Source organism: Protopterus annectens, chromosome 6.part0 (assembly GCF_019279795.1).
Source record: "Protopterus annectens isolate FY-2018-M chromosome 6.part0, PAN1.0, whole genome shotgun sequence".
NCBI classification, from domain to species: domain Eukaryota; kingdom Metazoa; phylum Chordata; order Ceratodontiformes; family Protopteridae; genus Protopterus; species Protopterus annectens.
This window is the reverse complement of record NC_056737.1, coordinates 752,882,781-752,909,931: the sequence shown is the minus strand read 5'-3', so window position 1 is coordinate 752,909,931 and position 27,151 is coordinate 752,882,781. Positions and strand designations below refer to the sequence as shown.

General features: G+C 40.6%; 1 long non-coding RNA gene across 1 annotated transcript in view; it reads right to left on the bottom strand.

The window, feature by feature from the left end:
* Positions 1-27,151, bottom strand: part of LOC122804514 — a 226,454-nt gene that overhangs the window by 113,400 nt on the left and 85,903 nt on the right. The gene's annotated exons all lie outside the window — the stretch shown is intronic.

Here is a 27,151-nt window from a genome sequence, read left to right as displayed (position 1 = left end):
TCATTTTAATTTGTTTGCATTTTCCATGGACTGTCAACGACAAGCTCTGCTCACTTCAGTTAAATGTGGCTGACTTAAATTCACTGACATAAACTGGGGATGGTTTATGAAGCTCATATGCAAATGAAGCTCAGCTGAGTTCTATGAATTTCACCATAGTACAAGTGTGCATCTACTTCATTAGGTATAAAGTTATTTTGGCTTCTCATGGGCAAGCGGTGTTGAAGGTAGCTATGAACAGGAACACACTTGAGCTTGTAGTAATTCCCAAGCATAGTAATTTATGCTATGCCTTTTGGAAACATATGTAGTGCATTAAAAGTTAGTAGATCTTTACTGTAGCCTATTAGTCCTACATCAGTAAGACTCTTACGACAGTTTACAAATTACTGACAATGATTTACTTTAAAGGAGACTAGAAAAAAATGAGAAAAGATTACTAATGACCCTAGTTTGACATCATCAAAAATTACTGCATCATAAAAACACAGATTATATTACAAAGCTTAAGGACACTTTACTATGGAATTAATCAGCCAGGACATAGTGATCTTCTAAACACTAGCTCCATCTCAGTTTGGATTCATCAAGGGCAGGTTATGCTTACTCAACCTGGTGGATTTTTTTGATAAGATCACCAAAGCAATGGATGAAGGCAAAACAGCATACATTGCATATCTTGACATGACCAAAGCTTTTGACACAATTCTTCACTCAGGCATTGTAGAAATGCTAAATAAACTGGGAATAAACCCCTATGTAACCCACTAGATTATCAGTTGGCTCACAGACATTACTCAGATAATCAAAATATGGGAGGTTACCTTCACAAAGAGTTCAGTCACCAATGGAGTCCCCCAGGGTTCTGTGCTGGGGCCTCTCCTGTTTGACATCTACTTTTCTGAAGTAGAAGCAAATACCAAAGGGCTCTGACTGACTAAGTTTGCAGATGACTATAAGCTAGGACCAGTCATTGAATCCCTAAATGACTTAGCCATCTTGCAGGAAGGTTTGTCTCAAATAAATAACAGGTGTCAAAATCATGGTCGGACACTAAATGCCAAGAAATGCATTATTGTATCCTGTGGGAAGTTATCCACCCCAGGGAACTAACACATTGACAATACATCCCTAATAGCTGATCCAGTCATTCAGGATTTGGGAACTTATAAGGACAGTGACCTAACGTCTGACCAACATGTGTCTATTGCTATAAAAAAGTTATTCAATACGTCACAGCTTACAATCAAATGGATTGTGTCTAGATCTAGGGATGTCATTGTTCCCCCTTACTCAGCCCCCATTAGGCCAGTCATTGAATAGAATTCTCCCTTTGGCATGTATCCATCCAGACACAAGCAAAAACTGGAATGCCCACAGAGATACCTTAGGCCTAAACAGCATGTCCTACATGGACTGAGTCAAAGCCCTGTCACTATACTCAATATCCTAGAGGCTGCTAAGAGGTCACCTGTATCTGGCATACAAGGCATCCTCCGACCCATAGTTGATGGATTTATGGCAAATCAGCAAGTCGAATGGCATCACAGATACTCAGTCTAGGGATCTAACCCTCTTCTGCAACATCAATAGTACAGTTTGGAGGGGCAGGTATATTTCATAAGGGATGCCTCTTCCATGGAACAGACTCCCCACCCACATAAAACAAAGTTCATCCCTGTCCATTTTCATGTGCAACTTAGATCTATGGATGGGAAGTAAAAAATTAACTCCAGGACTGCCCCCTGTATTACTAATGGACAGATGTAGCTCCCAAATGCTTTATCCGATAACTGGGTCCCCTAAAACTATCTATGATATGATACCAGTTATTCTGATCAGGGGTGATATATAATTATTGATCATGGGATGGGTAAAGCCAATCTGTAATCAAATGGGATAGTTTATGTTGAGCACAATAAGGGAAACTGGCTAGGCTTAAAATGTCCAGCAAGGGCAGCTAGTCTAGTACTTACCTATGAACATATGAACCTATGACACAGTGTAATAATTTCTCTGAGACCCAAAAAAACAAAATTCTGACAGCCTTTCAAGTACCTACACATGCATAAAAATGCTACCCCTCTAACACATGCAATGCATGTATTATACTGCAGGAAGTTTTCCATTTACATAACAAATTAAGCAATTGTGCTAATAAAATGTGAAAGTCCATGTGACTTCTTTATGCTAGCTACTAAACCAATCTTGACACTGCTATCAGTTCCATAGGTACTATCCCTACATGACTGCATGGGTTGGCAGTGCTGATGTCACACATCAGAAGGTGTGATTCACACCCTCTTTTCCCCTGTCCTGTACTTACTTACTTTAGTTTTTTACTGGCACTTCTGAAGATGGCAGCTGTAAAATCCCAGGACTGAGCCCTAAGCTGGTCTGAAAAAGAGACCAGGATTCCTCCTGTACCTGCTGCAGGAGATATACCTGCAGAAGCTGGAGCAGGCTGAGGCTAGCTCTTTGAAGAAAAAGTAGGATATTTGTCAAGAGTTTGGGAAGCACCTCCCTGATAAGGATTCCCCACTCTAAGCAGCAGTGTTGGCACAGATATGATAACCTGCAGAGGTGGCGCTGGCCCTGTAAGTATCATAAGTCCAGAAGAGAAGGCGAAAATCCTATAGTACTTTTTCTTTTTTCTGCAATTTAAAAGGGTACTGAATATGTAAGTATAAGCATAATGTTGTTTGTATGCAAGTACAACTAGCTTATGTAAATGCAGGCATATGCATGTGCACACATTTATATATATATATATATATATATGTGTATGTGTGTGTGTGCGTGTGCGATACAAGTTTTTTACTCTGTATATATGACTGTATTGAATCTCATGTATACTTATAAATGCATCCATACGTGTCTGTTTATGTATTCTCTCCCAGTGTGCCTCACAATTTCCTTCACTCTCTAAGGAACAACACATAAGGAAGCAGACTAATGAAGAAGTGTTTGGTGCCATACTATAGTAGTGGTTTACACAGGTATAGGATGATATACTTTACAATAGAGAGGTGGTAGGTCTGCCTCCCGCTGGGGAAGGAGGTCAGCTTTGCCATGTTTCATGTCAGTGTGATGGTGACAACACTGTTACCCCATGTGTTGGTTGCTAGTAACAAAGCTGACAACCTTGGTCAAACTATTCCATGCCTCACACGTGTAATGAGACCTGGTATAGCCACCCTGAACTAGTTTGTGATTGTAGTTTTTCATTAGGAGGTGTACAAAAATTGTAGAGAGGCACTATCCTCACCTTCACCAGACATGTCTCTCATTCAAAGAAATCAGGGAATTGTCACCCAAACCAGATCTTGCTTATTCCATCCTGTGTGCAATAACAGCTACAAGAAAGAACAGAAGTTGTGCAAAGGATAGCAGAAAAAGATATTATAGGTGTTGTATTTGGTATGGTTCCAGTGGCAATTTCAGGTGCAAAACATAGCAACATACTTGCCCATATGTGCTGATGTGTACATATGCTCCACAGCAAATGCAGTCCATGCTTGTTAATAGTGATATATTGAGCCTATTTCAGTTAACGTTTCCACTTTTTGGCATGTGCACAGTGATGAGTTAGAAAATTAATGTGGTTAACAGCCTTACACACAAATATGTATTTCCTTAACAAATTTTCATGTTTCTGTGTATTGTTTTTATGTGATTTTTAGTAAGATTACAGGTTGCATTGCTTAAAGAGGAAAACATTTTTGTAATGGATTATAATGGATTATATACAGCACACTGGAATTGAAAGCCTGGAACCAAAAGACATCACCTATTGAACTATGTATTAACTAATGACACAAAAGAACTGACATTACATGTATGTGAAGTAAGGGCTAGAAAAATGTAGAAGACTGGAAAATAAGCTATGTTACATATGCTACAGCATTATGTGGATCAAAAACAGCACAGCATATATTCTAATACTGTACATATGGCATGCATATTGATACATGTTTGTGATATGATTGTGTTTTACCTAAAAGCATTACCCATATCAGGGTAGAACACATGTTGACAACAGTACATCAGTTAATGCAAGTGAGGGGATTTTAAACCATGCATACTCCTATCATAAGAATATTAGTCAGGCATGCTACTGCAGCTATGACAGGAAATGTATACCACGATATACACAATGCACTTCACTGGCAGACTGACATAACACTTGTAAAACTAAAGACAAGTTCTTTGCATTCAAACATAACTAACACAATAAGCAACAGTCACTGGGTTGGGGCAGAGCATATTCATTAAGTTTCAGTTCATTTTGCTGAAGTGGTTTACTCTTATCCATTGCTCTATGTTTTTTATAAAACTACAATCCATGATCTTATTGAGTAAAACAGATGTTCTCTGCAGACAAAAAAGAATTACAGCAGACAGCACAGAGTATGGGGTAGTATTCTGTGAGCATGTTTCTATGTACGATGTAGTTAGTCTAAAATGCAAAAGCCATTTAAGAATGTTTTAGAATCCATTTCACAGTGAGTTTTGTCACTTTTTGACGACCAGCAGAGCAGTGACCACTTGGTGATTGAGGAGTACATCCATTACATTTCAATACAGCATACCAAAGATGGGGGTGTTGTTACCAAATACGGTTTTAGCAGTGTAAGGGATGAGATCACATTGCAGGCCATAGACATTATGTTTGCATAAGAAAAGAGTCACAGTAAACAGCTTAAATTATGAGAAGTGGCAGTGGTGGCAGCAGAGTGTGTGTGTGTGTGTGTGTGTGTGTGTGTGTGTGTGTGTGTGTGTGTGTGTGTGTGTGTGTGTGTGTGTGTGTGTGTGTGTGTGTGTGTGTGTGTGTGTGTGTGTGTGTGTGTTTTTGTGTTATGTTGCTACTGTTGGTTACCTAAACTCTTGACATCAAATATACACATAAGTTTGGTTTTGTGAGTATATAACACATGGCCATTCCTGTATGATGAGTTGCTAAAATGGTAGATAATTAGGTTCATCAGTAAAACAGGAATCAAGATGGATAACAGCTTCTTGTTTTCAAAGTTTTTAGGCTTGGGGAGAGTTTGTAAGTAGCCCTGGCAGGAGTTCTGTACTTCTATAACATATGCCTGCAGAAAGCTATTCATTCATCAGTGGATAATATTGTTTGGACACCTTTTTATCTGCATGTAGTTTGGTCACCATTGCATCTTGCCCCTCCTTAGTAATGCATGCTAACTCCAACCTTAGCTCTTCCCCTGCCCCTAAACCCAACATCTTACCTTAAATTAACAAAACACTTTTAACACCACCACTATTCAGACAAATTGTGTCTGAATGTAGTGGCAAGTTTGGTTGACTGATCACAAAAGAAAACTGGTTTAATTTTACAACATTTTTTTGTTTGAAGTTAAATATTTTTGATAAAGTGAGTTTCAATCATTAATGTTTGATTACTCTTTATTCAAACCTTAGTTTATTCAAGCAACTGACATAAACTAGTATATACATACACACACACACACACACACACACACACACACACACACACACACACACACACACACACGTCTATGTGTGTGTATAGCTACACCTGTTTTGGTTGAGTGATGCTCTGGTCAAGGCCAAGTTTTGATGGCAGTAATGGTCATTGGTAAATTACATCTAATTATGCTATCATCACAGTTGAGGAGGTCGACTATAGCATAATTTCATGTATTCCACTCTCTTCACCACTGTGCGATCATAGAGTTAGTATATTTAAGTTCCAGACATGTATGGCTGAGCCCCTACATCAGGCAGTGTGGGGAGAGACCTCTTTTGTTTTTATTTATGTTTGTAGGGTCAGACGAATTGCAATCACAAATGTAAATGTATCATACCCTTACTTGTCAATGTTTTTTGGGTTATTTCTTCTGATGGATGAAAAAATGACATGACATTTTGTGATTCATTTTCATTTAATTTTTGGTCAGTATTTTTATACTCGTATATGTATATATAATTTTACTCTGCCATTTTCTTATATCATTCTTACATGGAAGCATTTTTAACATAGACTATGACATAGTAATTATGGAAATGGTTGCATCTGATCAGAATAACATTGATTCTAGGCTAACATTTTAAAGGACACAAAATATTATGTCTGGAAAACAAAGCGCACAAAATTATACTTAGATAACAAATTTAAAATTTCATCAGATCTAAAGCCCATTAGATACTGTGACAGCAAAAAAAAAAAGCTTTTGTTCTATTTGTTTTGCCAGCAGTATATATGGAAATGAGTCGCCACTTTTATCTCACTCATGAGAATTAAGGATGATTAAAATAATTCCCTTTACTGGGACTGATTTTTTTTTTCATCTCAGATGCTAATGTAAATGAGCTTTACTACATTTTCAGGTTTCACTGAATCAGAGATGGTCAGCACTACAATAGTATTGCAACAAAGTAGGTCTTTCTTTTCCCATCAGATCCAGATCATGTAGGTCTGTGATTCATAGATTAAATGTGACACCACAATGCAACAGATGAGCTAAGGCACAGTCCAATCATTCAAAACTGGAAAGCATTTGACTGCTGTGACGTAAAGTGGGAATGGCATCTGATGCAAGTACTACATTTTGCATCAAAAAGAGATACTGCACACTGTTCTTACCTCAGGCATGTTTGTTTGTCCAGTTTCATCAAAATCATTTTTAAATGACAAGTATATGCCTGTATGTTTCACTTTTGCATTACTTTTCTATCAACAATGTCAAATAAAGGTTCAGGGGTAGAGGGAAATATAAAATGCATAAGAACTATATTTTTCTAAAGGTGACTCTTCACAAACCGGTGCCAAGGAAGAGAAAGTGAACATTTTGGGAAGTTCAGTGTTTAGCTGGATGGGGAGAGGCACAACTATTTTTTCCATGGTTCATTTATACCATAATTTCCAGTTTATAGATGTATTATGTAATTTGGTAAAGGTAAGCATGCAAGTTATATGATAAAGAATAAATGAAAGATGACGATATATACTTAACCGATATTTTCAAAATTAATTAATTTTTTTTAAACTAAAGAATTTTTTTGTCGTGAAACTATTATGCCATACAGAATCTTGTAAAGCTCTCAGTTCAGCACTTTTGTGTTTAAAATATGCAGAAAGTGGGGTTTTCATTTAGTTCTCACTGCAGGATCATTTGACTGTTTTTTGTCAAATCTACTTTTCTGACTGATGATGTACCAGCACATAAATTCGCTAGATATTGGTGAATTTGTTTTGCTGAGTTTCACTTAACATACAGTTAGCCAGTCCTAAAACTGATAATATAAAATAAATCATATTACTCTTTTCTCTTCTCATGCATGCTCCATCAGTTCCTTCCTGAAGATGGTGTTAGCTCTCTAGTCATTCTGATAGGAGACTATAACAACTCCTTATCCTTGGCACGCAATAAGCTAGTCTCACGTCATGTACATCCAATCTCGCTAACGGAATAATAGACTTGCCTCAACCTAGTCCTCTGCTCCTGCAAAACACCAGGTATGCAGGAGTGTGAAACAAAAATCTTGATGTGAATGAGTTTTATGAAAGCACCAGACTGAGATTTCTCATAAGACAGCACCTTACTTGTTCAGAAAAATCTCAGTTCTGGAAAACTGGTTGGCCATACTCTTTTGAGAAGAGAATAAGTTGTGCAGCCCATCCAGCCTTACCACCCATTAAGTCTTATCTCATCAGTGTGAGCTGGCTATTTACTTTTTTGCTGAGAAGATTAAAAGACTGTTGTTATCAAATTTGTCTTTCCATACCCTGTTGGTACTACCACAGTCAATGACAGGGTCTACTCTTCCTCTTGGACAGTGTTTGCTATTCCTAATTACAAAACAGATTCAACTGTGAGTTCAAGCATGTGTTCCACAACTTCTAGGTTTGATGCATGACCCTCTAGAATGGTTCACAGCAGCATAATTGATGTGGACTGTTTCTTTTTCAAGAGTGTCTTGATGCGGGATCTTGTTGCCTCAATCCCCAGGAAGCCTTCCTTGGACCATTACTTACTGATAATTTTATCAGTGCTTCATTTTTTTCTAAGTTAGGTTATTGAGAAAGTCGTCTATGTAAAGCCTGAGTTCTACCTTACATTGAATGGATTTATCGATCCTTATCACTCCAGGTTTCAGTCTTGATATGGTATTCTGGCTGCCCTCATTTCACTAGTAAATGAACTCTTGATGGTCAGTGATCAGTACTTTTATTCTGTTTTTGATTCTGCTGGACCTCTCTCTGCAGCATTTGACACTGTTGATCAAAGGATCTTCAGTGAGTGGCTGCAGTCTTATGGTAGTCTGTCTACTAAATTGAACTTGTTAGCTGTATACATTAGATGTGGTCAGCTGTATACATTATATGTGGTCTTGGATAACCAACTAATGTTTAAGGACCAGGGGTCAGCTGTTATGAGGTCATCATATTTACATTTAAAAAACAACTCCAGGCTCAAACATATTATCCTTCAAAGTGACCGCTTGGTAGTCGTTCACACATTAGTCTCTTCTTCCCCTTGACCACTGTAATATCCTTCAGCTGAGGAATTCCAAAACTAAGGAAGACCGTCTGTAGCTGGTGAAAACCTCTGCTGCCAGGCTATTTATTGCTGTGTCACATCATCATCACATTTTGCCTGTTCTGTAGAGCTTGAATTGTCTCTTATTCTGTTTCCACACACATCAGAATCTTTGTGCTGGTTTATTTTTTCTTTAAGTTATTTAGGTACCACTTACCTGAGGGAGGGTATAATGTCACTTTACCCTGCCTGGCTTTGCATTTTGCATCCCATGGACTGATGATGATCCCACAACTGCTGAATATCACTCTTCAGCATCTTGTGTCCTACAAGAGTGCAGTCTACGCTGGTTAAAAATGTGTTTGACAGCAATATGCTTCTGTAAACAGTTAAATACATATTTATTTGTCCTGACTCTCGGAGTCTTGAGCTACATAGTCCTAAATTTTCTCTTAACATCTTTACGTTCGTTCATCTAGTATCTTTTCTTCTTTGATTTTCCATAAAACATTCAGTTGATACAAACTGCTTTTGCACTTACTATAGATTCGACCTGTTTTTATTGCTATTTTATTTTTTATTTTATATGTTTGTTTTATTGCATATATTTTACAGTATGTGTCCTTCTAGGTTATACTGGGACATTATGAAAAAATACCTTAAAAAATGTGTAGTTGAAGGGGATGTGATAGTTGGAGCCCCACGATACTTTCCATCTTATATTATCAGTTTGAAATCTTGGTCTATTATCAATTCTAAATCTGTGAATGCAAGTCAGTGTATCAGCTCTACCCACCAACTTGCTATGTTAGAGAATTGAGAAACAGAGAAGTGCTAACCGTCAACCTTTTAGATTAAATATGCTCAAGTGAATGCCAACAGTTTCAAATGCAATATAAGGTATGACTTTCATCCTCTCTATTAATACTAACTACAGACATCAACTTCCTTTTTCTAGCTTCTGTTGAAGTGTCATTTGTTTCTGACTGTAAAGTATGGTACTAATGAAAGCCATATAACAGGCACAAGTGGGTCACTGCCTGGCATATGGCACAGTCTGGCCATCTGTCATCCAAACACAGGGATTCCCTTAGAACAGAAATCTAAAGGTGCTGTGATGGGACTCATATTGAAGGATGTATGCAAATAGCTCCTCCTCCTTCTTTGCAGATGAGCACTCCCGTGTGATTTAGGAAAGTCATGTGCTTTGTGTAGACTTTAGCCATAATCCAAATTAACATAATGTATATGTGGTACAGTCGCTCCCCAAAGCACAATAATATATTCCAGTAGGGATGAGGGAGTCTATCAAAATCAAACAGGATGTCTGGTAGAGGTGGCAGATACTGTCACGCAACAGACAGAGTGGGAAACAGCTACCACTTATCCCTTTCTTAGCCATGATGCCATATCTAAAGGGTCAGATGGTCTACATATGTCTACATGACTATTCTATTGTGTACTGACAATAGTCTGCTTTACTCATGAATTACTTTGGTGCACCATGTGTCACTGAACTATTCTGCACCGAAGATTGGGCAGCACTGTCTGGTGCAATGAGGGCAGCAATGTGTCACATTAATGAACTACTAGGTAGGTCTGCACTGAGTTCAGGTGCAAGTAAGGCTGTACTGTGTCACATTAATGAACTAGCAGGTACATCTGCACTGTGTTCAGGTAAAGGGAAGACTGTACTGTGTCACATTAGTGAACTACCAGGTAAAAGGAAGTATATACTATGTCAAATTATCTGTCATGTTGATCTGTACAGTACTTATCTTGTAACATATGGAACGGCTATAACAGATGACTATTCACTCACCTGGTCCAAAAAGCATAAAATAGCAAAGACAGACACAGATGAATTCAATAAACAAACATGAGAAGAAGCACATAATGAAACAAATATAAATACCATTAACCTCTTAAAACAGTAAAAATAGTAATACAGTGTTCTCTAGTATATATTTTTATATATATATATATATATATATATATATATATATATATATATATATATATATATATATATATATAAGTAACAGCACTGAATGGCAAGGTGAACAAGAAAGGAATCTAAAGGAGGGGAACATATCAGATGCGGTACTGCAAGTGCCTGCATTCAAGTAATTTCACTGAAACCATCTTCAATATAAGCATAATGAGAGAATAAACAAGAATGAAATCCATTGTCCTTGAAAAATCCATTTTTTTGTGGTGTATGCATCTAATACGTAGGTCAGAGTTAACACTGATGGGATGGGTTTGATTCTTGCAAAAGGCTTCTGAGCCATTCCTATACACAGACAAACAACTGGTTTCAGAGCCATGGATTAAAACTAAATGCCAAGAAATGCATAATAGTATCCTTTGATAAGTCATCCACCCCTGGTAACCATTTTACTTGCCCAGGGAGCTGAATGGGGTCAGTGTAACAGTGGTGTATATCCCACCTAGTGCTAATACCACTGAGGCTCTAAATAAACTATGTAATCACATGGATGAGCTGCAGAGCAAATATGCTGACTTTGTACATGTGGCAGCTGGTGATTTTAATAAAGCAGATCTGAAAGAACTACTCCCACGCTACCATCAGTATGTGGATGTTCCTACAAGGGGTGATAATATCCTAGACAAGGTGTACATAAACTTAAAGGAAGCTTATAAGACAGTGCAACTTACACAGATGGAAACTCTGACCATTACACCATCTTGCTATTGCCACCTTACAAACCTGCACTGGTTAGAGAGAAACCCACAAAGAAACAAATCAGGGTATGGGCCGAGGGGGCTATGGAGGCCCTCCAAGACTGCTTGGACAGAACCAACTGGGAAATGTTCAAGGAGGCAGCCACAGTGAATCAGCATCTGAACAATGATGAAAACAATGAGGTAGTGATGGCATACATTTCAAACTGTGTTGATGGGGTAACAAATACCAAGAGTATCACTATTTGGGATAACCAGAAGCCACGGGGCACCCCTAAGGTATATGAGCTTCTGAAGGAGAGAAACACAGCTTACAGGGTTAAGGAGAAAGCAGCCCTAAGTGTAGCAAGAGGTAATCTGAGGAGGGGTATAAAGGAAGCTAAGAGGGAGTATGGCAAAAAGGTACAGAGCACTTTGAAGACATGAAGGATGCAAGGAGACTATGGCAAGGCATACAATAGATCACTGACTACAAAATCAGTTCAGCACAGTGTGAGGATAATATCAAATTCCCAGGCAGTTTGAACACCTTCTTTGGTAGATTTGAGGAAAGAAACAACAGGTTGGCACTAAAGCTACCCACTGATGAGAGGGATGCAATACTCAGCCTCAGTACAGAGGAGGTAAGAAGAGAGCTAAAGAAAGTGAACCCCAGGAAGGCTGCTGGCCCAGACAACATACTGGGCAAAATGTTAAAAGGCTGTGATAATCAACTATACACAGTGCTCAAGGAAATATTTAACACCTCTATTGCCATGGCAAAATACCCTCATGCTGCAAGGAAACTAACATCATTCCACTACCTAAGAAAACCAATTCCTACAGCCCTAATGACTACAGACCAGTTACTCTGACATCCACTGTCATGAAATGTTTTGAGCGGCTGATCAAAAAGCATCTTTCATTATGCCTACCTCCTGATTTTGACCCTTTGCAGTTTGCGCACTGAGCTAACCGATCTACTGCTGATGCCATCTCAGTAGCACTACACATCTCCCTTGTGCATTTAGAGGGCAAAGACAACAATGTGAGGATGCTGTTCATAGACTTCACCTCTGCATTTAATACAGCGGTAGCAATGTAGCTGACAGAAAAACTGGCACATTTAGGAATCAGTAAACATCTCTGTAACTGGATCCTGGACTTCCTGACCGAGAGACCACAGAGGGTGTGTTCAGGTAAGAACACATCAAAGTGCATCAGGATTAACACCAGGGTTCCACAGGGATGTGTTTTCAACCCATTGTTATTCACCATCCTAACCCACAACTACTATGCTAAGCGCAGCCCAACAATATCATCAAGTTTGCTGATGACACCACAGTGGCGGTGCTCATCACAAAGGAGGATGCAAGGGTATACAGACAGGAGGTGGGATCTCTGATCAGTTGGTGCAAGAGGAACAACCTTGATATGAAGGTAAGCAAGACCAAACAGATTATCATTGACTTCAGGAAAAGGAGAACAAACCCTCCAGTGCTCAGGCTTAAGGGTGAGAATGTGGAGAGGGTTAAGGGTACGAAATTCCTGGGTGTACACATATCAGAGGATTTCTCATGGTTGGGAAACACCAACAAAGTGGTCAAGAAATCACACCAACGCCTCCACTTTTTAAGAAGGCTGAAAAAAATCTAAGTTTCCTCCTCATATTCTCTCCACCTTCTACAGAGTTGCAATAGAGAACATCCTCACCTGCAAATTCACAGTCTGGTTTGGAAGCTGCGCAGTTACAGAATGGAAGGCACTACAAAGAATGGTGGGGGTTGCAGAGAAGGTAACAGGTTCCAATCTTCCATTGATACATCTTTATTCTGCAAGAAGCATCCAAAAGGCCACCAAAATAATACAAGACAACACGCATCATGCTCATGGGCTGTTTAAGCATCTGGCATCAGGCAGGAGATATTGCAGCATCTGCTGCAGGACTGCAAGATTCAGTAACAGTTTCTACCCAACAGTGATTAGACTTCTGAACTTGGGCACTAGCTACAGGGGTCTGAAAACATAATAAGTAAATTTTTATTTGTGCAATATATACTTACATATATTTATTTATTATATCCATAGTCAGTATTATTTAACTCACTCAAGTGCAATATTAGACAAATAACTTAGGCATTTCAATCTGTACTGTGTCTTGCATTACATTAAATAGGGTAGTTGATTTAACTCAAGGGAGGCTATTCTTTTCATTTATGAGTGTTGGTAAATGTGTCTACTCTTTCTTGCATGTATTGGGAATAGTACTGTATTTGTTATGTTTATTCCTCTACTTGTATGTGCTGCTTCACTTTCCTTTGTAATCTCATGATTTGAGCTAATGCATGAAATTTCATTTACGCTACACGTGTAGTTCGAAATGACAATAATGTTTACTTTGACTTTGACTAAATATATATCAACTACTGATCAGAAGCAAACAGACAAAATAATAACCATCAATCCACAAATTAAACAAATAACACACACACACACACACACACACACACACACACACACACACACACACACACACACACACACACACACAAATCCTGCTACATACATATACCAAGTCTGAGATAGAACTGCAGTGGGGAAAGGGTATATGCCCCAATCCCTGCTCTATCATGATCTTATACTGAAAAAGTCAATAATTTTCGATCAGCTGAGTCTTGATCACCTGTACCAGCTTTTTCACTCATCGATGAAAAGCCAAATTGATGAAAGATAGTGCCCCTATATATATATATATATATATATATATATATATATATATATATATATATATATATATATATATATATATATATATATAAAATGCACCCCACTCCTGAGTCAGGAAATGATTAGAGTGCATTCAATTAGTACTGCTTAGCCAAATGTGTTCTTCTCAGTGCCTGTATTGTACCTAGTAATGACTCCATCTGCAGTCCACACAGGATTACATGTATTCATGGCATATTTAAGTGCAATTATAGATTCTTTTTTTTATTAGTCTTGTTGCTTCTACTGCTATTGAAACTGCCTGTGTATCTTTCTTTGACATTCTTCTCATTTCTGCTTGCAAATTGTATTTTATTACCTTGCATCTCTCTCTGTGTTCGACACTATAATCTCTCAGTGCAGCAATTTCAATGATTCATGCTACTTTTGTCTTTTTTCTTGGACTACTATATCTCATTTTCTTGCTTGATTTTTAACTATTGGTATCTAGGTTTTTAACTATCGTTACTGAGTGATCCCATGTGATAAAAACTTCATCACTGTTGATAAAGCTTTGTGATCGTGTTTCCAGTGCTTCTCAGCTTCTTCCATATTGTAGTGTTTACAATCCCTAGTGTGTTGCCACATTGTGTCTTTTAGTATACAGACCCTCAACCTTGAGTGTATCACACCCATCAATGAAATGTGAAACTGATTCCCTGCTTTACAGAACCTACATTTGTCAGTTTCTCCCACTTTTTCAATGCCCACCTTCTTAGATGGCCATTATTATCCTTTCATCTTTTGGTCTTTTGGTCTCAGTTTACCTCTTCTTAACCATTCCTGTTTCAAATTTTAGTCAACATGATGTTGTTCTAGAAGTTCTCTACATTTGCTACTATATTTGTGGACTTTCCAATTTTCTTACCTTTTTTCTGGTCCTTTTCATTATATTCTTTCTATCTCAGAGAGGAACTAGGTCTTTAAGTAGGGGGTGTAATGGAAAAGTTCCTCTGAGGAAAACTTTAGATAGTTTTAAGGATGCGATGGGCATGTGATTCTCACCACAGTGAAATAAAGGCCACTAACTACTTTGCCAGAGATGGCCTGCACCTGTCTCCCCTGGAATTCCAGATACTGGCTAAGGCTCTAGCCACCCCTATAGTGCCTTTTTTAGGCAAGGTTCAAATGACAAATTCACCACCCTAACAGGTACAGGCAAGAAGAATCTGAGGGTATTGCTACTCAATGCTAGAAGTCTAAACCTCAAAATGCACTCTCTCGAGGCACTCCAGGCTATAACTCATACCACACCATTCGGCCACCTAACCTGGACCGAAACACTAAAGGTGGAGGCGTGTCCATATTCATTAAGGATATCCACACCTCCAGGCTAATTGCTCAGCATAATGCATCTGAGATTATCCAAGTTCAACTAACTCTGGGCAAGACTGCAATCCAAATTGTAGCTTGCTACAGATCCCCCACCATGCCCAAGGATTCCCACTCCTCATTTCTTAATACACTGGAAAATATTAGGGTACAACCTAACACCCTAATAATGGGCAATTTCAACTACCCTAACATTACCTGGGAAAACTACTCATGTACCAACTCTTGTGCTCAACGTTTTCTGGAATTCATAAATTCCAGTGCCATGGATCAACTTATCCACACCCCCACCAGGGGCAGCAATATCATAGACCTGGTTATTACCAACATGGGCAACCGGTGCTCCACACCAGAGGTCAATTCCTCGTTGGTCAGATCCGACCATAAGCTAATCACCCTAGACATCTACATCCCTCCACACCCCCCATTAGGAAAACCACAGTAAAAAATTTCTCCAAAGCCAACTTCACGCTTCTTAAGACAGAAGTGGCAAACTTCACGACACCCATACTGACGGACAATAGAGGTATGACTGCTGAATCCTACACAAATGCACTTTATAAGCACTTACATGAGTGCATGGATCGTGCAATCCCTAACAGAACCAAGATGCTATCCTCCAGAACAAGGAAGCCAATCTGGTGGTCCCCTGCCATAAACAAACTCTACAACAGAAGAAAGAAACTGTTGCAAAAAAGAGTAAAATCCCATGATTGGAGAAACTCCCTGGTCAGCTTCAGTAAGAAGCTGATATCCCTCATAAAATCCTTCAAAGCTAGTTATGAAAACAAAATCGCCACTGACTCTAAAGACAACCACAAAGCATTCTATAGCTATGTCAAGAATCTCAATGGCAACACTCAGATCTGCTCTGTTACAGCACAATGGCACTAAATATACAGAACCAACAGATATTGCCAACATCCTGGCAGATAGGTTCAGTGCTAACTTTACCCCTATGTCATGCCCTTAAAGGACCCATCTCTATACCAGAAAAATGCAAAGTTCCTATAATCACAGCTGCACAGGTAAAAAACACACTATCCAAAGCCAAGAACACAGCATCCATCGGACCTGACGACATCCCAGGCTGTGTTCTATGTGAACTACAGAACAAACTGACACCCCACCTAAGTACCATGTTCAATCATACCCTTACCTCAGGCTATGTGCCCACTGAATGGCGCACAGTGACAGTTATCCCACTCTACAAAGGTGGAGCCACCACAGACCCCAAAAACTATCACCCCATTAGCCTAACAAGCCTGGTCTGGAAGGCTATGGAGTGTATCATCATGGAACTTATAAACAATGACATTGGTAATCTCCAAACTCAGGACCCCACCCAGTTCAGGTTTGTAAAAGGCAGATCATGTCTCCTAAACCTGATAGACTTCTTTGAAGCAGTCACCAAAGCCATAGATGAGGGTAAGGTGGTTCACACAGCCTATCTAGATCTCGCCAAGACTTTTGACACCATCCCCCCACACTGGAATTATAGATAAATTCACTAAACTAGGTATAAATCCCTATGGCACAAGATGGGTTGCCAACTGGCTCACTGACAGAACCCACACTGTGAAAGTAGCAGACTCCAAATCCAGCTTCAGACCAGTGACAAGTGGAGTACCACAGGGTTCAGTCCTGGGTCCTCTCCTGTTTGGTATCTACTTCTCTGAAGTACAGGCCAACACAGAAAGTCTTTGGCTAATGAAGTTCACAGACAACTGCAAACTAGGAGTCATAATCAAAACTCCAAAAGATGTGGACATCCTACAAAAGGGCCTTGCTGAGACAGATGCCTGGTGTCAAAGCCATGGCCTCAAGCTCAATGCCAAAAAGTGCACTGTCATTCCTTTTGGTAAAAACTCAGTACCCATGAACTACCACATAGGTGGTAGTCTACTTAACACCGAAAGTGTGATAAGAGACCTTGGGTCACAGGTGGACAGTAGTCTCTCCTTTGATAATCACATCACCACAGTAGTCAGGAAATCCTTCTATGTGGCACACCTCATCACAAAAGGTTTCTCATCCAGGAAAAAAGAGGTCATTGTTCCCTTCTACTCGTCACTCATTAGACCCATTATAGAGTACAATGCCCCTTTTGGTATGTACCTCAGAAGACATCTACAACAACTGGAAGGGCCACAGAAATACCTCACAAAGAGGATTACTGGCCTCAAAGAGATGCCCTACGCAGACCGCCTCAAAAAACTGCAGCTTTACTCAGTTGCATATCACCTACTCAGAGGCGATCTCTGCCTAACACACAAAGCTATGTCAAACCCAGAGCTTTTAGAAATGCTCCACTTAAAGAAATCCCAATCCCTATGAGCTACACACTCTGGGGACCTAAACCTTGTCACCACAATAAACAGAACATGCTGGAGGGATAGATTCCTATACCTATCTATATCAAACAAAGCTCCTCATTAGCACTGTTCAAGAAAAATCTTGATGATTGGATGGGAGATAGGAAATTCACCCCGGGGATCACTTCTGTGGCTCTGCTCGACAGTGGCACAGGAAAATAATTTTCTTGGGTGGCGAAAGCCAGGGTACCTTTGGCTAGGCGTATATAGGCCCTAGAGCCAATAGCCTAGTACCTACCTATGAACCTATGAACCTAAGTAAGTAGCTCCATTCTAAAAAAAGATAGGCAAGAAATTCCAAGATTCCTAGAACAGGAGTCAAAAAAGGGTCAAATTTGTTTTTGATTGCACAGACAGAAAGCTATTTCCATTTGCTTTTGTAAATCATGCATCTAGATGGTTTCTGTGAAGAAATCAGAATATGAATAACCAAGGATGAAAACCTGGACTGCCAAGCCATTGTTGGAATTAGAGAAAACATGCTGCCAACATGAAAGCTTAAATGTCTGGGTAAGGCAATCCCAATGACTGAGGGAATAGATCTGGAGCTGAGCCCAGCACCCAGGGACGATGTACTAGATGATACCAGAGGAAGGTGAGACCAATATGGAACTTTGAGGATGACTGTGATCTTCTTTACCATTACTTTCTGTAAAACTTTTGGAATCAAAGAAGTGGAAGGGATGGCATAAAGAAGTTATGGGGCCAACTGTGGGTTAGTCTCTCCCTTGATGACTCTATCTTCTAAGGGATCAGAGTGAAGAACTTGCTGCACTTGGTGTTGTGGGGAGATGTAAACACATTACAGCAAAGTTGGACTCAACAGCTGAAAATCTGCTCCATGACTATTGGATTGAGAGACCACTAGCGAGGGAGAAGGACGGACCTACTTAGCCTGTTTGCTAGCACATTGGATTTTCCCAAAATATGCATTACTATTACAAAACAGTGAGAAGATATCATCCATTGCCACACTCTAATGTCGTTTTGACATAATGGGTAACGGGTAAGATCTGGTTTATCCCCGTTTGTTAACTTACCAGAAAACTGTCATGCTGTCTGTCTCGATAGATATCACATCTAAGGAGGGAGAGTCCTGAAAGGCCTGCAATGCTAGGAAATGCTAGAAGTACTCTCATCTCCAAGACATCGATGTGTAGACTGGCCTCTGACTGTGACCATGTACCTTGGACTGTCTTTCCCAGGTAATGCCCTCCCACACCAAGTGGGAAGCCTCCATGTTCACAGTGGCTTGGGGTGAAAGAAAAACATCCTTGTGAAAAATGTGGAGAGTCCAACCACCACTGGATGTGTGTCTTGCAAATCTTTGTTAAAGATACTTGAAAAGAAAGGGGTTCCTGTTTTATTGGCTACTGGACCACAAGGGTCCACTGCAGAACCTGCATGTAGTACCAGGCCAGGGGAACCAAGGTAATCAAAGCTGCCATGGAGCCTAGAAGACAGAGTATTGTTTTTTTTTCTATTGGCTCCTGACAGAACAAAACAGTCCAAGCTTGTTGATGAATGGATGCTAATATTTGCTTGCGGAAGTTTTGCAATTTGTAAATTTATGTACAACTAAACCTGTATGAACTCTAAAGATTGAATTGGATAAAGTTTGGAATTTGATAAATTCACTGTAATCCCTAGGTCTGAGCACAAATTGAGCAAGGAGTCAAAATAATGGAACACCCAGAAACCCTGCTGTGTTGAGACCAAAAGTAGAGGTCTGAATTTAAAATGATTAAATCCCAGCCAGAAGCAACAATACTTTCTGGAGCATCTGTCCATCTTTATATGGTAGTATGTATCCTGAAGATCTGTCAAGCACATCCAGTCATTCTCCCACAGTAGACCATTCAGAATTTTGTTTTTCCTTACAAATTTGTTAAAGCGACTTAGGTGCAGATTTGGCCTTAGGTCCCTGTTTTTCTTTGACACTAAAAAGAACCTTGAGTAAATTCTGGATCCTCTCTGGTCTGCAGGGACCTCTTGGATGACTTGATAGCTTAGAAGCTTCTTTATTTCTTAAGTGGCCACTTCCCTTCGAGAGGGTGGTAAATCAGGAAGTCTTTTTGGGGTTAAAGGAGGAGACTGGAAGGGAATGAAGGAGCCTCTGGTTATAATCCTCCATACCCATTTGTCTTGAGTGACAGATGTCCAGGTCATTGGATGCAAGGATATGTGCCTGACTGCCTCAAGAACACGGCAGTTGTGCAACCATTCAGGAGTACTGAAACTGGTTCTCAGAGAAAGGTCCCCTGAAGTCTTGATTTTGTATCTCTGTCCCTAGGGCAATGTCTATTATAAGAGATTGCCACTGCCGAATGAGATTTGCAGAACCAAATACTCTTGCCTCCTTCCTGATTCCTCAAAAAGGTCTTTTGAAGAGTAGTGAATTTTATCCTTATGCAAAAATGGGATTTGGATCTTTTTCACTTCTAGAAATTGTCTCTTCCACCTTGGGATCAAATAGTGTTGATCCGTCATAAAGGGGAATTCACAAAATACATCTTAAAATCACAGAGCTGCATCAAAACATGTCTCCTGATGGATATAGCTGTGTACCCACATTAGAGATAATGCACATAGAGACATTAGACAAGGACAGGAAGGTAGCCAACTGCAAATCAATGGACTTCCTTTGATCCACAGACAAGGTCCCTGGGAAAGATACAGCGATCACTTTGGTCAAATCCCTCTGAAAATGTGTAACATACCAAAAAATTCAATGCCCTCACAGAGAAAGTGAATGAGGTGTAAACGCGATTCCCAAACCTGTACAAGATCCCTTTCTGTCCAAACTGTTCAAGGATTTCTCCAAACAAAACATCCTCAAGGGGGGATCTGGGAGATCTCTCTTCTTCATCAGAATCAATCAGAGGTTACAGATTCCTGAGGGGAATCCAGATGCCTCCTTTTACATGAATGCTTCCTGTGTACCTCCTTAGTGGGTTGCTCTGGGGAGGACTCAGATGGTCTCTCCTACAGGAACTGGTTCAAGGCTTCTGGCTACTGACTGTTCTGATGGGACAAGAAGACTAGGTTAAGGACCATGGGTCTGAGGTCGAGGGGATAGTCTTCTGTGTGGTTTGAGAAAGTACTCTCTTTAAAGCCTCAAAAGCCAGGCTAGATAAGGACTCAGGGAATCAAGCCTTAGAAGCTGAAGTCCCCAAAAGGAAGCTCAAATCTGGATAACATACAACTCAGATACAAGGATGACAATGGATCCAAACTGTCTAATGCAGAGTCTTCAAGAGGAAGGAGTGGTTCCAAAGACCTTGGTTCCAAACCTACCCAGTCGGAGTTGGCACTGTATATTAAGCTCCAAGATTCAAACAGCTCCAAAACTCTTGGAGCTGACCGAATCAAAGAACTCATCAGTGTTGAGGAAGAATCAATCCTAGGCTCCTATGCAGACATGTACCAGGTGGAAGCTGGATCCAAATTCTCTGATCCAGCAGGCTGGATGAAAGAAGGTGCAACAACTGAATGTGGAGAAGAAACCATTCCTCCGATTCTGTTAGTAGCCAGAGCCAGGATCTAGTCTCAAAGAAATCACATAATTTTATTCATGTCTGCTCTGGTAAGCCTCCTGGTGGATTTGGCTAACCAAAAAAATGAAACAGCAGATGGGGGCCTAGAAAGATCGTATTGCTTTTCCTGCAGTATAAGTAAATGGACTATAGGAGAAATTGGCTTCAGTGAGAATTTTGATGGTATGCTGGATCCAGTGAGAACTGGATTTGAAAAAAGCATTGGCTCTGAATTTTTTGCAGTTTTGGAAACTGGAACCAAAGAAGATGTATGGTCTGGAGACATCTTTCTCAAGAGCTTAGATATTTCTTTTTCTCTTTCCTTATCCTTTTCCATCAGATTTCTCCTTACATTTTTCTACTTGTTTCTTTAAGGTAGGAGAAGAAGAAGAAGAAGAATATTTTGCTGAAATCTCCTGCAGGGGCTTCATGAAACCCTTTCAAAATATATATATATATTTTTTTACTGTTCCACAATGACACGTTAGCTGAAGGCTTCACATATAAAGCATGAGGTGTCTAAATGTGAAGGATCCAGACAATAAACACACTTATCACATGACTTTAAATTGGGATATTTGTAGCCACAGGCCATACACTTATTGAAACTCGATGGTCTGAGTATGAAAGTAAATTAAAGCAACTGTGATTTTTTTTTTTTTTTTGAAAACAGAAACATCCAATGCTTAAGGCAAAGGACCATGGAAGAGCTTTTTTACCACTTTTCTGAGATTTAAAAAAGTTCAAGTTACAGGCTTGCTGTTCTTGAACTGTTTTGTAAGTTTCTGTGAGGCCATTTTTGCTTGGGCTAAAGGAAAGTCTCTCTGTTGATCAGTGGCAGTGATAAACATTGAGCTGCTTCCCTGCCCCCCGTGGGAGTGGTTACTGACTTGAAACTGTAGTTTTATTGGCCAAAAGGGGTCATTTCCAAAACTCCTTAATTTTCCTCTCTTAAAACCTATTTGCCTTGTGGTTTTGGCGTCTTTTCAGGCTTGTTGGCTGTTGGTGAAGCACCCACCAAGAGGAGAAAACGCTGAGGTCAATTCCTGGCTCTTTCCAGCCCCTTTCCAGCCCCTGCTATCAAGCACGCTTTAGAGTGCTTTAGCGCGATTTAGTGCGAAGTTGCCACTAGAGCAGCATCGGGCAGCTTAAACTTTTTCTGGCTCCATAAAGTCTGTTCTTCATTTTTTCCCTTAGAACTGCTCTACTAGTAATCTAAACAGTATATCCCTTAACTAAAAATTGCAGCACTTGTTCCTAAAAGCTTTTACTTGTCTTAAAAGCATCTTCTTTTCAGGTTTAGCACTTCTGTATTATACAAAGTCCCTCACTAGCAAACCCCCCCCCCAGGAGTACCCACTTCCTTTTTAAGTCCTCTCTTATTCAGTTACACCCCTAACTACTAAATTTCTCTAGCATGTCAAAGGGCCAGATGATGGCGTTCTCTCCTGTCCAGTTGGTGAATTTGGGAATATTGAGGCAATGTTACAATTGCCTCATGTACACTGACAACCCTCTCCTCCTCCCACATAACACAAATACTTGCGAGAGATGCAGCTATTTAGCCAAACTGGAGGCTGAGCTCTCTCAACTCAGGACTGGCAAGACCAGACAGGAGGAGAAGGCAACTACACACACCACAAAACCAGTCTCACATAAAGCTATCACAACAATGAATCAAACACATAAACACACAAAGTCATACTCGGAGGCTCTGAGCAAAAACTTACCTAAACAGCAGAGGCCTCCAAAGCAGACATCCAAGCAACTGCCACCTCATGACACACCACAGGCAACACATAAACCACAAAATCAGTGTGCAAAGCAGTCACAGCCCTTAAGGCCAAATACAACACCAAACATACTTGTCATAGGTGACTCCATAGTCAGACACACTGACGTCCCACTCACCAGGCTGAACAAGGAGAGAGTCACAGTAAGCTGCCTATCGGGCGCTAGAATCCGCCACATAACACAAGCACTCGGGTCACTCCACAGCAAGTAGAAATATGACACAGTCATTGTCCATGCTGGTGTGAACGACCTGAGACGTACCTCCCTGGACTACATGAAAAGAGACATAGAGGAGCTCTCTGATTATGTAGCCCAGGCAGGTATGACCCTGACCCTGAGCAGTATCCTTCCTTCACCAAGAATGATGCCACAACATAGAGACAAGATGATCAGCTTTAACAATTGGCTTAATTTCTGGTGTCATTCAAAGGGGATCCAGTGTCTGTCTGCCTGGGATGACATGCTTGACAAGCCACGCTTACAAGCACGGCTTGCACCTGTCACCCCTGGGATTCCGGATATTGGCTAAGGCTCTTGCCACCCCCATAGTGCCTTTTTTAGGCAAGGCTCAAATTCTAAACCTACCACCCTAGAAAATAAAAATGGGAAGAAACTAAGGATAATGCTGCTCAATGCCAGAAGTCTAAATCTCAAAATGCATGCTCTTGAGGCCCTTCTCAGTATGGAGAACATTGATGTCTGTGCTGTGACTGAAACCTGGTTCAAGGCTCCTGAGAGCACCCCGGCACTATCAGGTTTTACCTCATATCATGCGTTCCGGCCCCAAAACCCAGACCACACCACACCACAAAAGGAGGGGGTGTATCCATATTCATCAAGGATACCCACACCTCCAGGTTGGTGGCAACGCACGAAGCATCAGAAACCATCCAGGTGCAATTAACCATAGGCAAAACTGCTCTACAATTTGTAGCATGCTACAGGCCACCCTCTCAAACTCAGGAACCCCACACAGCCTTCCTGAAGAAACCGGAGGGTATAAATGTATCTCCAAACACCATTATATTGGGTGACTTCAACTACCCGAATATAGACTGGGAACATTACTCAAGCCCCAACTTTCTAGCCCAAAGGTTCCTGGAGTTCATAAATTCAAATGCCATGGAACAACTAGTCACCGTTCCCACAAGAGGAGAAAATATACTAGATCTCATCATCACAAACATGGGGACACAATGCTCAGCACCGGAAGTATATCCCTCATTGGTGAGATCAGATCACAAACTTATCTCACTGGAAATCCACATCCCGCCCCCACCCCAAACAAAAAGACCACAGTGAAGAACTTCTCTAAAGCAAACTTCACACTACTCAAGACTGGTGTGGTATCCTCCAAGGCCCCCGAGCCAGTGGAAACCACAACCCAAGCTGCAGAAGCCCTTACAAATGCCTTCTATGAACACCTCCAGGACTGCATGGATCAGGCAATCCCTAATAAAACCAAGACTCTTTCCACCAAGGGCAAACGTCCAGTCTGGTGGACCCCAGCCATAAACAAACTTTACAATAAGAGGAGAAAGCTGTTACATGATACAGCAAAATCCATAAAAGAGAAGACACCCTTGATAATTATTAGTAAAAAAATACGAGCACTCATAAAATCATCCAAGGCCAAATTTGAGAGAAAAATTGCAATAGATTCAAAAGACAATCATAAGGCCTTCTTCAGCTATGTTAGAAACCTGGGTGGAAACTCCCAGATATGCGCAGAATTAGTACAAAATGATACAAAAATGACTGAACCCACAGACATTGCCAACATACTGGCAGACAGGGTCAGTGCAAACTTCACCCCCCCCCCCCAAAAGGAGAGATAACTATCCCAGCGGAGTGTAGCCTCCCAGACATCTCTAATGCACAGGTGAAAGCTGCTCTCTCTAAAGCTAAAAACACAGCATCAATGGGACCGGATGGTGTCCCTGGCTGTGTGCTACACGAACTCAACGAGGAACTAAACCCGCATATAAGGCAGCTGTTTAATCTTAGCCTTACCACAGGATACATGCCCAAGGAGTGGCGTACGGCAACTGTGGTCCCACTCCACAAAGGTGGTACCTCTACGGACCCTGGAAATTACCACCCCATAAGCTTAACAAGCCTGGTCTGCAAAGCTATGGAGAGGATCTTAATGGAACTCATAAACAAAGACATAGGGGACTTGCAGACATTGGACCCGACCCAGTTTGGCTTTGTCAAGGGCAGATCATGCCTTTTGAACTTGGTTGACTTCTTCGAAACAGTCACCAAGGCCATTGATGAGGGAAAGGCAGTCCATACAGCCTACCTTGACCTTGCAAAAGCTTTTGACACAATACCCCACTCGGGTATTATAGAGAAACTTACCAGCTTAAATGTAAACCCATATGTCACAAGATGGGTTGCAAACTGGCTAAAGGACAGAACCCACAGGGTTAGAGTTGCTGGCGCCATGTCAGACTCCAAGCCGGTCACAAGTGGGGTCCCACAGGGCTCAGTCCTTGGCCCCCTGTTGTTCGGCATCTACTTCTCAGAAGTACAGGCAAACATAGGAGGACTATGGCTGACAAAGTTTGCAGATGACTGCAAACTGGGCGCCATAGTGGAAAGTACATCGGACACAGATATCCTTCAGAGGGGTCTCACAGAAACTGATTACTGGTACCAGAGCCATGGCCTGAAGTTAAATGCCAAAAAATGTATAGTCATACCCTTCGGGAAAAACAAGGTAACCCCAAGCTACCATATAGGTGGCAATCCATTAAGCATAGAAGAGGTTATCAGGGACCTGGGGACCCAGGTTGATAGTGGCCTTTCTTTTGACACTCACATTGCTAAAGTGGTTAGAAAGACCTTCTACATTGCCCACCTGATCATGAAGGGATTCACATCCAGATCAAGTGAGGTCATTGTTCCCCTGTACTCTTCACTTATCAGACCAATGATCGAGTACAATGCCCCATTCGGGATGTATCTCACCCGACACCTGCAGCAATTGGAGAGACCCCAAAAGTTCCTCACCAAAAGGATAAAGGGACTCCAAAATCTGTCATATGCTGCCAGACTGAAGAAACTCCAGCTCTATTCAGTCGCATACCGCCTGCTCAGAGGTGACCTGTGCCTGACATACAAGGCCATGTCCAACCCGGAATTAATGGACATGCTCCACCTCAAAAAATCCAAATCTACCAGATCCACTAGAGCAAGCGACTTAAACCTTAGCACGGATATAAATAGGACATGCTGGAGGGATAGATTTGTCACCCAGAGACTCCCTATGCTGTGGAATAAAATCCCAGTCCATGTGAGGCAGAGCACCTCGATGGCTCTGTTCAAGAGAAATCTTGACCGGTGGATGGGAGATCGTAGGTTTACCCCGGGAATCATCTCTGTGTCACTGCTGGTCAGAGGCACAACAAACTAATGAGCACAGTATTTTTTAACATAAGGGGTGGCGTAAGCTACAAAACTTTGGGCTAGGCTTATAAATGCCTTAGGGCAGATAGCCTAGTATAAACCTATGAACCTATGAACCTAAGAGATGGCCAATAAGAATAGTAATAATAGTAAGAAGAAGAAGAAGAAAAGAAAGAAAAAGAACTTTATCAAAAAGCTATTTAAAAGTACACTTATCTAAATGCATCAGAGCAGCAACAGACCTGTGCTTCACTTTGGTGGCAAATGAGACAAGAGGTAGCTGGGTCAACATGGGTGACTTATGATTAAGGGGTGGAGCCTGAGGCTACAAAAGTAAGTGGCCAAAGTCAGAACCGAAGACCCACACATTGAGGAATGGACAGAAAAGACAACATCAGATCACATATTTAAGTACCCAGATATATAACTTAATTTTGTCCAGTAGATATAATCATGTATCTAAATACTCTGTTTTCCTCAAGGTAATAAACATCTGAGATTCATCTTCCCAACCCTTAAGGAAAATTATCTGATGTACTGAAAGATGAAACAAAAAGCAAAAAGAAATAACATGAAATTTCACAAAGGCCAGAGAAGCAGGTTCAGGCAAAAAACAAAGTTATATTTAAATCATTTTTTTGTATGTAACACTCTTGAGTTTATAACAAGGGAAAGGAGAAAAATGCTTTATAAGCACAAAAACATAAAAGAACTACATCTG